Below are 16,601 nucleotides of genomic sequence, written 5' to 3'. Positions count from 1 at the left end.
TAGACACAGAGGTGTGACTTGCTCATTAGGACAGTCAGATGTTTGGATTTGCCTTCTGGCTCTCATGCTGTGGCCTACAGGAAAACCCTATAGAAAATTCTGAGCTGAGAAAAGAGATAAACTAGATTAAATCACTGTGCAAGGGGGCTACTCCCCACACACACACATATAAATGCACAGAGAGAAAGAGAGAGAGAGAGAGAGAGAGAATGAGACAGAGAGAGAACTGCTCATAGATCAGAGAGGTCCCATTCAAAATAATCTGGTCTGATCAGGGTGAGAAGTTTTTTCTGCCCCCTATTTACATATCCCCAAAGGCCTTTACCTGATACCAGCTCTAAACAGTAATTCAACACTGAGACTCCACTTAAATCTTTATTCTGTCCCTCTTTTCTTAGAACTGTCCTCTATTCTATCCCCCAAACCCACATGTTCAAATCCATTATTAATACACTTCTGCCCTAGAAGCTTTCCTTAGGATCATAGAATTTTAGAGCTGGAAGGGACCTGAGGAATCCTCTGGTAAAAACTTCTCATTTTATAAATGAGGAAATTGAAGCCTAAAGACATAGAAAGACTTGGCCCGGGCCACAAAAGGAGTTGAGGGCACTGCTAGGATTTTCCAAGGTAAGTCAAAAGTTGGGACCAGTGAAATAATCTATTGTGACACTTTACCAATATTTCTCCTTTGCCCATCGAAGGTCCTACATCTAGTCTGAGCAGAGAAGAGAAACAGGAAGAATATGGCCTGGGTTCCCAAAGCTCTCAAGCTTCTGGTTCCAGCTCATCCTGCAATCCACATGAATTTCTGCCTTTGGTTTATAATAACCCTCTTATGATAAATTCCCCCTTCCCCCCTTTTTTTTGCTAATATGGTAGCAAAAAATAAGATGGCCTGGGTTCAAATCCTGGCTCCAATATTTACTAGCTGTGTGTCCTGGGCTGTTTCTAAACCACTCTGTGTCACAGTGTTCTTTTCTGTAGAAAGGAGAAATACTAGTATGGAGTTGTTGTGAGCATTAAATTAGATAATGCATTTAAAGTACTTAGCACAGTATCTAGCATTCATTTCAACAAAGAGTAAGCACCTTTCATGTGCCAGGCACTGGTACAGAATAAACATTCACCAAATGTTACTACTATTATTATTAGACTAGCTCAACATGAATTATTTTATTTGAAACTAAAGAGTCCCAATTAATACAGAAATTGTGACCAAGAAGTAGTATCTTGAGTGAAAGACCCTTAGAACAAGTATGAAACTGGCTGAGTCAAGCAGAGAGGGGAACAATAAGGACTCCCTCAACCCAAGAGGGGGAATTCCTGGCAGGTCACATGATGATGTAGCAAGCAGTTAGGTTAAGCAATCCTGTTGCTGCCAAGGATTCAGACTATGGGCCAACTGAGGGTGAAGTACTTAGGGCTTACAGCAAATATATCAGGCTGTTTCATATAAGCAGGTTACTGCTTATAGTTTGATAAGTTCAACAAGAGTGAGACAAGTTCTAATCTATGGATGATCAAATGGGAAGAGAGAAAAACAGAACCAACAAACTGAAATTGCAAGGGTCCAGAACAAGAAATTAAACATGTGTCTTGCTAAAGTGAAATAGATAACATTGGTGGGATGATTGGAAGGCTCTGTGATCTGGCAACTGGAATGGAGATACCTGGGAGGAGCCAAAGGAGTTGAGAATTCTGAAACATCCTCACTGTCTCAAACCTCCCATAGGTCACTCTCTGCCTGACAAGAACAGATGCCTCCCTTTGCATAAAGTACAATGATTTTTCTTCCTTTGGGGTTTGCTTTTGTAACTGAAATATATATTGTTCACTCATTATCCAAGCATTCCCCACATTTCCCACTCCCTTGCAGTTAGGTGGGGTCAGGTGATTAGTTCTGGACAATGGATAGTGAATGACACTCCAGCCATCCCTTCCCTGTTGAAGTAACCTAAAAACTGCATGTTGAGATGGCAGTGTCACAGGCCAAGTAGCCTAAAGCTCCAAATTATCGCACAGCATTTACAGTCGATTCTCATTATTTGCAAGTTTTGAATTTGTGAATTTGCCTACTCACCAAAATTCATTTATGATCCCCAAATCAATACTTGGTGGTGGTCTAGTGGTTAAGATCTGATGCTCTCACTGCCACACCAAATTGTTTCCCTGTCAGGGAAGTACACTACCCGTTTGTCAGCTGTCATACTATGTTGGCTGCTTGTTGCTGTGATGCTGAAAGCTATGCCACTGGTATTTCAAATACCAGCAGAGTATGTGAATGGTGGAGAGCTTTCAGAAGAGCTTCCAGACTAAGACAAACTAGGAAGAAGGACCTGGCCACCCACTTCCAAAACAACTGGCCATGAAAACCCTATGAATAACAGTGGAGCATTGTCTGATATAGCACCAGAAGATGAAAGGATGGTGCAAAAAGACCAGACAGGGTTCTGCTCTGCTATACACAGGGTCCCTGGGAGTTGGAATTGATTCCACTAGCACAAAAAAACAAATTACAGTCAATTCTCATTATTTACAAGTTCTGTATTTCTGAATTTGCCTGCTCACTAAAATTTATTGTGACCCCCAAATCAACACGAGGTATTTTCACAATTATTCACAGACATAGGTAGAGTGGTGAAAAATTTGAGTCACTCCACGTGTATGTTCCCAACTGAGGTCAAACAAGTCAATATTATGCCTCCTTCACATACTGTAAATAAGTGTCCTTTTCATGGTCTAATTAGTGCCACAATTTTTCATTTCTGTTGGTGATTTCAGTTTAAAATGACCCCCACTAGACTCCCTGGGTATCTTTGGTAAAAGCAACCCTGCTGCAGCAGAAGGACACAAGTAGCCCACACAGGGGCCACTCCTGGAACATTTGGACTGATGACAAGAGGGAAGCACACTGCTGGGCCTCAAAAGGCATCTCTTACATAAGGTCACTTCTCCAAGATCAAGAGACATAGCTGACTCACCTAATATATAGATATAAGCACAGAGAAAGAGGCATAATGAAGAGGAAAAGGAATACGTTCCAAGCAAGGGAACAGGACAAAACTCCAGAAAAAGAACTAAATGAAACAGAAATAAGCAATCTACCTGACAAAGAGTTCAAACAAAAACTCATAAGGATGCTCACTAATCTTGGGAGAAGACTGAATGAACACAGTGAGAATGTCAACAAAGAATTGGAAAATAAAAAAAGAACCAATCAGAAATGAAGAATACTGGGGCCAGCCTGGTGCGCAGCAGTTAAGTTCACATGTTCTGCTTCAGTGGTTCAGGGTTCACTGGTTCAGATCCTGGGTGCAGACATGACACCGCTTGGCAAGCCATGCTGCAGTAGGTGTTCCACATATAAAGTAGAGGAAGATGGGGATGGATGTTAGCTCAGGGCCAGTCTTCCTCAGCAAAAAGAGGAGGATTCATGGCAGATGTTAGCTCAGGGCTAATCTTCCAAAAAAAGAAATGAAGAATACAATACTGGAAATGAAAAATTCACTAATTCACTAGAGGGACTCAATAGCAGAGTACATGATACAGAAGAACAGATCAGCAAGCTGGATGAAAGACTAAAAGAAATCACCCAAGCTCAACAGATAAAACAGAGAAGAATTAAAAAGAGCAAGAACAGTATAAGGGAAATCTTGGACAATATCAAGCACACCAACATTGATATTATAGGTGTCCCAGAAGAAGAGAGAGACAAAGGGGCAGAAAATCTATTTGAAGAAATAATAGCTGAAAACTTTCCTAACCTAAGGAAGGAAGCAGATGCCCAAGTACAGGAAGCACAGAGAGCACCAAATAAGATAAACCCAAAGAGGCCCACACCAAGGCACATTATAATGAAAATGTTCAAAATTAAAGGTAAAGAGAGAATTCTAAAAGTTGCAAGAGAAAGGCAACAAGTAACATACAAACGAAGGCCCATAAAGCTATCAGTGGACTTCTCAGCCGAAACCCTACAGGCAAGAGAGTGGCATGACATATTTAAAATTCTGAAAGGAAAAAACTTACAGCCAAGAATACTCTATCCAGGAAGGTTATCATTCAGAATGGAAGGAGAGATAAGGGGAATCCTGAGAAAAAAGAACAAAGTTGGAGGTATCACACTCCCTGATTTCAAAATAACTACAGAGCTATAATAACAAAAACAGCATGGTACTGGCACAAAAACAGACACACAGATCAATGGAACAGAACTGAAACCCCAGAAATAAACCCACACATCTGCGGACAGCTAATTTTCGAGAAGGGAGCCAAGAACATACAATGGAGAAAGGAGAGTCTCTTCAATAAATGGTGTTAGGAAAACTGGACAGCCACATGCAAAAGAATGAAAGTAGACCATTACCTTACACCATGCGCAAAAATCAACTCAAAATAGATTAAAGACTTGAATGTAAGACATGAAACTCTGAAACTTCTAGACAAAAACATAGGCAGTATGCTCTTTGACATTGGTTTTAGCAACATTTTCTCAAATACCATGTCTGACTAGACAAGGGAAACAATAGAAAAAACAAACAAATAGGACTACATCAAACGAAAAATCTTCTGCACAGCAAAGGAAACCATCAACAAAATGAAAATACAACCTAACAACTGGGAGAAGATATTTGCAAACCATATATCAGATAAGGGGTTAATATCCAAAATATACAAAGAACTCATACATCTCAACAACAAAAAACCGAAAACCAACAACTCAGTTAAAAAATGGGCAAAAGATCTCAACCGGCATTTCTCCAAAGAAGATACACAGATGGCCAACAGCCACTTGAAAAGATGATCAACATCATTAACTATCACAAAAATGCAAATCAAAACTACAATGAGGAGTGATGTCAGTGACATGGCAGAGTGAGCTCACCCGGGATTCTCTCCCCTCCAAATTACAACCAAAAGGAGCAACTGAATTCCAACCAAAAGAATCCTAATAATACACAGATTGTCAGAGACCCACAGCAGCCAAACGACAGAGGGCGGAGAGGCTGGAGCTGGAACGGGGTAAGAGAGATCTTTGCTCCCTCGCCTAGAGACTGGGATCACTGCCGTGGGAGGCTCCATGAGAGAAGGTGCAGGGGAGGAGGGGCTGCACATCCATGGGATCATCCAGGACTCCCACAGACCTGTGCAGAAACCCTCTAAAGGGGGAAAGCTTTTGCATGGGGGACCCCATCAAGCCAAGACCCCAGGAAACCAGAGAGTGAGAGCTGATTGGAATCCAGGTCTGCACACAAGAGAAAGTGCCCCTCCTCCCTCAACCCATGCTGTGTGCCGCCATCGCAGCTAAAGGCAGAGGGCTCAGAACGTGTGGCTCTCGACCCCCATCTAGTGGCGACAGGCTGTAACTGCAACCGAATAATAGCATTATGCACAAAAACCACTCCTCTACCATCCAGCAATTTATAAAAGCTCCAGTCCAACAGGAAAACAATAAAAACACAGAAGTATGTCCTGAGGACTTGGAAATAGGTAAACTAAGTGAAAATGAGTTCAGAATAGCTATCATCAAAATACTCAATGAGGTAAAGGGAAATATAGAGAAACAAGTCAATGAGTTTTGGAGTTACTTCACAAAAGAGATTGAAACTATAAAGAAGAATCAATCAGAAATACTACAGATGAAAAATACAATGGATCAGATAAAACAGAATACGGACTCCTTGAATGCCCGGGTAGACACCATAGAGGAGCAAAGTAGCATAAGCGAAGATAGACAAGCTGAATGGCTCCAGACAGAGGAAGAAAGAGAACTAAGAATTTAAAAAACTGAAGAAAATCTCAGAGAAATAGCTGACTCTATGAGAAAATGCAACTTAAGAATCATAGGAATTCCTGAGGGCATAGAAAAGGGAAATGGAGCAGAAAGTGTGCTCAACGAAATAATAGAAGAGAACTTCCCAAATCTAGGGATTGAGAGAGAAATGTGTGTGGAGGAAGCTTCCAGATCTCCTAGATTTGTCAATGTAAAAAGATCTACTGCAAGGCATATAGTAGTAAAAATGGCAAAAATGAAGGACAAAGAAAGAATACTCAGAGCAGCAAGGCAGAATAAAATAAACTACAAAGGAACCACCATCAGACTTTTAGCGGATTTCTCTACAGAAACCTTACAAGCTAGGAGAGATTGGAGTGATGTATTCAAAACTTTAAAGGATAAAAATCTTCAGCCAAGAATACTCTATCCAGCAAAAACATCTTTCAGATATGAGGGAGAAATTAAATCTTTTCCAGACAAACAAAAGCTAAGGGACTTTGTAGCCACAAGACCTCCACTACAAGAAATCCTCAAGGAGGCTCTCATACCTGAAAAAAGAAAAAAAGGGAGTGAGGGGTCACAAAACACAGAGTAGGGAGACAAATAGATAGAATCTGAATAGGATAGCAAATATTCAACTATAGCATTAGGAGAAAGGGAAGGAAATCACCAAAGTAAAGACAATCTTATCACTCTAACCACAAACTCACAACACAAGTTGGAATAAGAGATGAAAATAATAATTTAGGAGGGGAGGAGGAAAGGGACTGAATCAGTCTAGGCTAAGCAAGTAAGAGACCACCAGAAAATGGACTGTGTTATACACGAGATTCTGAATACAAACTGAAGGGTAGCCACTAAACTAAAAAACAGAACAGAGACACAAAACATAAATAAGGAAAAATCTAAGAAAACCAGCATGAGAAATTGCAGAAGTCAATGGGTAGGCTAAAACACACAGGACGAGAAACAAAGGAAACACAGGAAAACTGGAAAACGAGCAACAGAATGACAGCATTAAGCCCTCATACATCAATAATCACCCTCAATGTAAACAGATTGAACTCTCCAATTACAAGACACAGAGTGGCAAAATGGATTAAAGAACAAGATCCAACAATTTGTTGCCGCCGGGGAACACACCTCAGCTCCAAGGACAAACACAGACTCAGAGCGGAGGGGTGGAACAATACTCCAAGCTAACAGCAAACAAAAGAAAGCAGGTATCTCAATACTTATATCAGACAAAACAGACTTCAAGACAAGGCAGGTAAAGAGAGACATAGAGGGCCAATATATAATGATCAAAGGGACACTTTATCAAGAAAAAATAACACTTATAAATATCTATGCACCCAACACAGGAGCACCAAAGTTCATAAAGCAACTATTAACAAACCTAAAAGAAGATATAAAAAATAACACAATAATAGTAGGGGACCTCAACACCCCACTCACATCAATGGACAGATCACCCAGACAGTAAATCAACAAAGAAATAATGGAGCTAAACAAAAAGCTAAAACAGTTGGACTTAATAGACACATATAGAACATTCCATCCAAAACCAGCAGAATACACATTCTTCTCTAGCGCACATGGAACATTCTCAAGGATAGACCATATGTTGGGAAACAAGGCAAGCCTCTACAAATTTAAAAAAATTGAAATAATAACAAGCATCTTCTCCAATCATAATGCTATAAAACCGAAGTTAATTACAAGAAAAAAGCTCAGAAAGGCACAAGGATGTGGAGACTAAACAATATGCTACTGAACAAGCAATGGATCATTGAAGAAATTAAATAAGAAATCAAAAAATACCTGGAGACAAATGAAAATGATAACATGCCATACCAACTCATATGGGATGCAGCGAAAGCTGCATTAAGGGGAAAATTCATCGCAATTCAGGCACATCTTAACAAACAAGAAAAATCCCAAATCAGCAATCTTAAACTACACCTAACTGAATTGGAGAAAGAAGAACAAACAAAGCCCAAAGTCAGCAGAAGGAGAGAAATAATAAAAATCAGAGCAGAAATAAATGCTATTGAAACAAAAAAGGCAGTAGAAAGGATCAATGAAACAAAGAGTTGGTTCTTTGAGAAGATTAATAAAATTGATAAACCCCTAGCCAGACTTACAAAGAAAAAAAGAAAGCTCAAATAAACAAAATCAGAAATGAAAGAGGAGAAATAACAAAAGACTCTGCAGAAATACAATGGATTATAAGAGAATACTACGAAAAACTATATGCCAGCAAAATGGATAACCTAGAGGAAATGGATAAATTCTTGGATTCCTACAATCTCCCAAAGCTCACTCAAGAAGAAGCAAACAATTTGAATAGAACAATCACAAGGAAAGAGATTGAAACAGTAATCAAAAGCATCCCAAAGAATAAAACCCCAGGACCAGATGGTTTTCCTGGGGAATTCTACCAAACTTTCAGAGAGGATTTAATACCTATACTTTTCAAGCTATTCCAAAAAATTAGGGAGGATGGAACACTTCCTAACACATTCTACAAGGCCAACATCATGCTGATACCAAAGCCTGACAAGGACAGCACAAAAAAGGAGAACTACAGGCCAATATTGCTGATGAACATAGATGCAAAAATTCTCAACAAAATTTTGGCAACCAGAATTCAGCAATTCAAAAGGATCATACATCATGATCAAGTGGGATTCATACCAGGGACACAGGGATGGTTCAACATCTGCAAATCAACCAACGTGATACACCACATCAACAAACTGAGGAATAAAAACCACATGATCATCTCAATAGATACAGAGAAAGCATTGGACAAGATCCAACAGCCATTTATGATAAAAAGTCTGAACAAAATGGGCATAGAAGGGAACTACCTCAATATAATAAAGGCCATATATGACAAACCCACAGCCAACATCATACTCAATGGGCAAAAACTGAGCACCATCACCCTGAAAACAGGAATGAGACAAGGATGCCCTCTATCACCACTCTTATTTAACATAGTACTGGAGATCCTGGCCAGAGCAATCAGGCAAGAAAAAGGAATAAAAGGAATCCAAATAGGGAGGGAAGAAGTGAAACTCTCACTGTTTGCAGACAACATGATCTTATATATAGAAAACCCCAAAGAATCCATTGAAAACTTTTAGAAGTAATCAACAACTACAGCAAAGTTGCAGGGTATAAAATCAATTTACATAAATCAGTAGCATTTCTATATTCTAATAACAAGCTGACAGAGAAAGAACTCAAGAACACAATACCATTCACAATCGCAACAAAAAGAATAAAATACCTTGGGGTGAATTTAACTAAGGAACTGAAAGACCTACGCAATGAAAATTACAAGGCTTTTCTGAAAGAAATGGATGATGACATCAAGAGATGGAAAGACATTCCATGCACATGGTTTGGAAGAATAAGCATAATTAAAATGTCCATTCTACCTGAAGCAATCTACAGATTCACTGCCATCCCAATCAGAATCCCAATGACATTCTTTACAGAAATAGAACAAAGAATCCTAAAATTCATATGGGGCAACAAAAGACCCCCAATTGCTAAAGCAATCCTGAGAAAAAAGAACACAGCTGGAGGCATCACAATTCCTGACTTCAAAACATACTGCAAAGCTACAGTAATCAAAACATCATGGTACTGGTGCAAAAACAGGTGAACAGATCAATGGAACAGAATTGAAAGCCCAGAAATAAAATCACACATCTATGAACAGCTAATCTTCAACAAAGGAGCTGAGGGCACACAATGGAGAAAAGAAAGTCTTTTCAACAAATGGTGCTGGGAAAACTGGAAAGCCACATGTAAAAGAATGAAAATTGACCATTCTTTTTCACCATTCACCAAAATAAACTCAAAATGGATCAAAGACCTAAAGGTGAGACCTGAAACCATAAGGCTTCTAGAAGAAAATATAGGCAGTACACTCTTTGACATCAGTATTAAAAGCACATTTTCGGACACCATATCTTCTCAGACAAGGGAAACAATAGAAAGAATAAACAAGTGGGACTTCATCAGGGTCATACACCCGACAAAGGCTTAATATCCATAATATATAAAGAACTCACACAACTCAACAACAAAAAAATCAAACAACCTGATCAAAAAATGAGCAGGAGACATGAACAGACATTTCTCCAAAGAAGATATATGGATGGCCAATAGGCACATGAAGAGATGTTCATCATCACTGATCATCAGGGAAATGCAAATCAAAACTACACTAAGATATCACCTTACACCCATTAGAATGACAAAAATAACCATAACAAATAGTAACAAATGTTGGAGAGGTTGTGGAGAAAAAGGAACCCTCATACACTGTTGGTGGGAACGCAAACTGGTGCAGCCACTATGGAAAACAGTATGGAGATTCCTCAAAAAATTAAAAATAGAACTACCATACGATCCAGCTATCCCACTACTGGGTATTTATCCAAAGAGCTTGAAATCAGCAATTCCAAAAGTCCCATGCACCCCAATGTTCATTGCAGCATTATTTACAATAGCCAAGACATGGAAGCAACCTAAGTGCCCAAGAACTGATGATTGGATAAAGAAGATGTGGTATATATATACACAATGGAATACTACTCAGCCGTAAAAAAGAACAAAATTGTCCCATTTGCAACAACATGGATGGGCCTTGAGGGAATTATGTTAAGTGAAATAAGCCAGATAGAGAAGCACAATCTCTGTATGACTCCACTCACATGAGGAATTTAAAAATGCAGACAAAGAGAACAGATTAGTGGCTACCGGGGGAAAGGTGAGGTGGGGGGTGGGCACAAAGAGTGAAGGGGTGCACTTACACACAATTGACAAACAATAATGTACAACTGAAATTCCACAAGATTGTAACCTATCACTAACTCAATAAAAATTTTTTTAAAAAACTACAATGAGATATCACCTCACTCCTGTCAGAATGGCTATAATTAACAAGACAGGAAGCAATAAGTGTTGGAGAGTGTGTAGAAAGAAGGGAATCCTCATGCACTGCTGGTGGGAGTGCAAACTGGTGCACCCACTATGGAAAACAGTATGGAGTTTCCTCAGAAAATTAAGAGTAGGTCTACCATATGATCCAGCTATTCCACTGCTGGGTATTTATACAAAGAACTTGAAAACACAAATGCATAAAGGTACTTGCAGCCCTATGTTCATCTCTGCATTATTCACCATAGCCAAGATTTCGAAGCAACCTAGGTGCCCATCAAGGGACGAATGGATAAAGAAGATGTGGTATATATACACAATGGAATACTACTCAGACATAAGAAATGATGAAATCTGGCCATTTGTGACAACATGGATGGAACTTGAGGGTATTATGCTACGTGAAATAAGTCAGAAGAAGAAAGTCAAATACCACATGATCTCACTCATAAGTAGAAGATAAAAACAAACATGTAGCAACAGAGATTGGATTAGTGGTTACCAGAGGGAAATGGGGGAGGGAGGAGGGCAAAAGGGGTGATTAGGCACATGTGTGTGGTAATGGATTGTAATTAGTCTTTGGGTGGTGAAGATGATGTAATCTACACAAAATTCCAAATATTTCATGATGTACACCTGAAAGTTATATAATGCTATTGACAAACAGAAATGGCAAGCAATAGGATATACTGGAGTATATGAGGAAGCCATTTGGTGTAAACCTAATTCGGCCTGACTTTGTTTTTTCCAAAAGGGCCTGAGTGTGGCCATTGAGCATGCATTGTATATCTGCTTTAAACATTTACTATGGCAAGAAAAAATAGCCTTAAGATAAATGTGCAACTTCCCCTGACATTGGCATTTCCTTAAGGATAAGCATCTTTCCTTAGGCTAGGAACTGATTGCTGTGCTCACCTTTGACCACCCAGCTTGCCTGTGACCACCCAGCTCGAGACAGCAGACCTGCCACCCTGCTGTGTCCATCAATTGCTGTGCTGACAGAGCAGTCTCATGACTGTTGTAAAAGGGACATTTCAGTCATATGTGAAACATCCTCTTTGGGGGTATATAACCAGTCTGTACCCTCCACTTCTTTGGTGCCCTTTCTTCCTTTGGGAAGAAAGGCCCCGGGCCATGGTCCTCACATTTTAGCTCAGAATAAACTCATCCAAATTTTCATTTACAGATTGGTTATGGATTATTTTCGTCGACATTATAATCCAGTGTTACTGCAATAAAAAAAAATGGCCCCCAAGCTTAGTGCTGAAGTGCTTTCTAGCATTCTAAGTGTAGGAAGGCTGTATGTGCCTTACAAAGAAAATATATGCGTTGGATAAACTTCATTCAGGTATGGGTTACAGTGCTGTTTTCAGAGAGCTCAATGCTAATGAATCAACATGTATTAAATAAGGTGTCTTTAAATGGAATCACCTTACATAAAACACAATATATAGAACAAGGTGATGGGGGCCGGCACTGTGGCATAGTGGTCAAGTTTGCACGCTCTGCTTTGGCAGCCCAGGGTTCGCAGATTCAGATCCTGGTGTGAACCTAGCACCACTTGTCAAGCCACACTGGGGCATCCCACATAAAATGGAGGAAGATTGGCACAGATGTTAGTTCAGCGACAATCTTCCTCAAGCAAATAAAGGAATTCTGGCAACAGATGTTAGCTCAGGGCCAACCTTCCTCACACAAAAAAAAACAAAACAAGAAAAACAAGGTTATGTATCTATCGGTTGATGAAAAGGTGACAGAAGCTTGCAGGAACTTAACCCTGTATTCCCCCTAGGACGAATAGTTCAGTATTTGCTAATTCAGTGTTTGTAGCAATTTTACAGAATATAACTACCAAGAATAATAAGAATCAACAGTAGTTGCCTTGAAGAGTTGCCCGACCAGTATTGGAATCTTCCTGAGTGAGAAATAAACTTTTCTTGTGTTAAACCACTGAGGTTTCAGGGTTAATTTGTTCTTGCAGTAGAGCCTTTGACTCTCCTGGTTAAGATATTTTTAAATTATGTTTACATTTTGATATTAGGCCTCCGAAGTCTAGGTCCCCATTCTTTCATTTCTTAGTTCTATTAACAGGGAAAATTTCTGCAATTTACTCATCTGTAAAATGGAGATAATATTACCCATTCATCCAATTATGTTTATTCCCTTGTATTATAAAGTGACTATGATGTGCCAGGCACTGGTTTAGATCCACTAAATGTAACTACTACTATGACTAAACTAGCTCAAGATAAATTCTTTTTTTTTGCAACTAAGATTCTTAATCCATACAAAAATTGGTACAAGCAATGGTGTCTTCAGTAAAAGAGCTTCAGAAAAAACATGGAACTAGTGGAGTTAAGTAGGGAGGAGATGAATGGGGACTTCCCCAACCTGGGGACATTGCTTGGCAGTCCTCATTGGGATCAGAAGAGGAAGAGCAGGTCTGAAGGAATGGTAATGAGTTCAGTTTTGGATATATTACAAATGAAGTGCCTGAGGACAGACAACTGAATATTTTCCCCTGGAGTTTCTGAGAGGTCTGGGCTGAAAATGGAATTGGAAATCATTGGCATACAGATACTAGTTACAACCATAAAAGTGGATGAAATTAGTTAGACAGAGTTCACAGAGTACAAAGCAAAAATGGTTGAGGACCACACATTTAAAGCTTGAGAAAAAGATTGCTAGCAACAAAAGTGGAGGGGATGCAATGCAAAGGAACACCTGAAGAGAGTGGTGGTGTTAGTCAATGGTCAGAATGACCCGTGGTGGGTTTGAACTTCATCAGTTTAGCTAAACGGGAATTAATTTCCCAGAATTCCTTTCTCTGTATGGTTTCATGTTACAGTTGGCCAACAAGAGAAATTTGTGTGAGATTTGGGAGGAGAAAATGAGGCAGTGAAGACCTCTAGTTAGTGGTTTTGAGGGATAGACACAGAGGTTGAGGGGAGGAGGTCCGGTTTGTCCTCACTGAAGAAAAGATGAAAAATAGGGAGATAAGTCAGTCAGATAAGTATTATTTGGTCCTGCAAAGGCTTTTGTGGGGTCACACACTACTCAGAGGAATCCACCTAGTCTTCAATACAGAAACATAAGTATCATCTTACATTAGAATAGACCATAAGCTCTCAAGCAGAGACTACACCCTGTTGTACCCCAAGTGCCCAACACAGTTACTGGCACATAGTATTAAACAAAGGATTTGTTAAATAAATAAATTCATTCTACCCCACACATTCCTGGCCAATATTATAGGGGCTAAGAACTCTACCATGGTGATAAGCTTGCCATGCAGTATCTCCTCCCAAGTATTTATTAATTATAAAGGAAAAAACAGCTAATTTCACAGTAGAGAGACCTGGTTGACACCTTAACTAAGAGATCAAGGCTAACATCACCACTTATTATATCACCATCAAATACCTCCTGATATGATGTGCTGGGAAGGGCGCTTCACCTCAGTGGTATTCTTTTAAAAATTCATAAGCTCAATATAATCATAAGAAAACACCAGATGAACCCAAATTGAGGGACAGTCTACAAAATACCTGACCAGAACTCTTCAAACATGTCAAGGTCATGAAAGATAAGGAAAGACTAAGAAAACTGTTACAATCAGAGGAGACTCAGGAGACATAACAACTAAATGCCATGTCGTATCCTGGACTGGATCCTAGAAAAAGGATATTACTAGAAAAACTGGTGAAATCCTAATAAAATTCTGTACTTTCATTAATAGTATTTTATCCATGTTAATTTATTGGTTTTGATTATTATATCATGGTTATATAAGATGTCATATTAGAGAAAGCTGGATAACAGGTACATAGGAACTATCTTTGCAACTCCTGTGTGAGTCTCAAATTATTTTTTTCTCTCATTTTTTTTTTTTTTTTTTGAGGAAGATTAGCTCTGAGCTAACTACTGCCCGTCCTCCTCTTTTTGCTGAGGAAGCCTGGCCCTGAGCTAACATCCGTGCCCATCTTCCTCTACTTTATGTGTGGGACGCCTACCACAGCATGGCATGCCAAGCGGTGCCATGTCCACACCCAGGATCCGAACCGGCGAACCCCAGGCCACTAAGAAGCAGAACATGCGAACTTAACCGCTGCGCCACTAGGCCGGCCCCTCAAATTATTTCAAAATAAAAAGTTAAAAATATTCATCTCACCCTACATCACCTGAATAGGAAAAATACAAATGTAAATATTGCAAGGATTTCTGCTTGTCATGGTGAAAAACAGAACTCTCTCCAAAAGTGGCATTAAAAAAGACTTACATTCACACACTGAATAGTTTTTCTGTCCTCAAAACTGAACATCATGGCTGGCATATAGAGGATGTTAAAACTTTTGTTAAAAGAAGAAGTGAGTCCCTTTTTGGACCTTAGGGGTCTGCCAGACAAGTGCAGGGTCTCAAGAAATGAAGAGAACGAGATCCAGGGATTCTCTGAGGTTTTAGACCTTAGGGAGTAAAAGAAGTAAGTAAAATTTTTTAAAAATTTAACTTTTATATTAAATTTAATAACAGTGACAACATATGGACAAATTATAATAAAGCAAAATTAATATAGATTCATAACCAGTAATCCATGTTGAACATCAAAAAATAAAAGGCTAAGTTATTATGGTAACTGTATTATTATGGTAATACAGTAGGTAGAAACTGTACTGTTACAAAATTTCTTTTTCCTTCTTGCATTATTTTTATATATTCTATGCTATAATAAAACAAATATTAATTTTTTTGCTTCCAAGTGGGAACACATTGGTTTAAGTTCCAGTACAGTCTTTGAAGATGTAAGTAATAATTGGAGAACAAAGAGGAAAATTACATCCCAAAATAAAAGCTTAATACAAAACGTATGTGAAAAAATTTAAATTTAGTTATAGCACGACAATATCTAAATCCTAACTTCACTTTCAAAATGCTCTTGAGGAACTCTCAGAGTTACCTGGCTCTTCCTCGACTTAAGAATGGTGCTGAAACCTTTAGCAAGGATACTCAGTCACGGCAAGGATAAAAAGGAAGTTGGAGGAGTAATGGAGATATTGCCAATGGGGTTTGAGCCTTAGACTTTAGAATATTTGTATTTAGTCAGAAAAGGTTCTGTTTATTCATTTTGTTTTTGAGCAGCTATTACCACATAGCTCTGGGCTGCTGGAAGGACAATTTAGGGGAAAAAATAGGAGGAAATAAAATCACTGACTTAATGGAAGTTGTTTAGTATCTGGTGATCTTATGAGGAACGAGTTAGGATGGCAGGGATTACTGTCTTGTTCATTCATTGATGTATCCAAAAGCCTAGAAGAGCGCCTGGAACATAGGAACTCAACAAATATTTATTGAATAAACTTCCATTCCAGTAGCACTGAAACCAGATCATTTTTATTAAGGAAGGAGTTAAAGAACAGGTAGTGTGCATAGACCATTCATTTGTGAAGGTCAGCTATAGAAATCCCGGAAGGGATCAATCATCGAACACCTATAAAGCAGTTTGAAACTTTAACATATGTAACATCTGATTCAATACGTAACACTTGAATTCAACTCAAGGTGCATATATAACGCCTGATTCAATAGGCCCTGAGGATGGGATTCTGCACTTCTAACAAGTTGCCAGATGAAGCCAATTCTGCTGGTGCTCAGACCACACTTTAAGCAAAGCTACTCAAACAACATCTATGTTGTAGAAAGCATATGTAAGATTTATTAAATAATGCTTCCTTTCTCAGTTTTATTATGTTTACTGTATTCTGATTGCCAGGTTCAATGGATGCTCCAATCCAGATCTTAACTGGACCATTCCTTTCTTGAAATTCCATGTTGGCTCTAGGGACATTACCCTGGAGTGATTATCCTC

The sequence above is a fragment of the Equus caballus genome, chromosome 1, assembly GCF_041296265.1.
Source record: "Equus caballus isolate H_3958 breed thoroughbred chromosome 1, TB-T2T, whole genome shotgun sequence".
Classification (NCBI taxonomy): Eukaryota; Metazoa; Chordata; class Mammalia; order Perissodactyla; family Equidae; genus Equus; species Equus caballus.
This window is presented reverse-complemented; position numbering follows the sequence as displayed.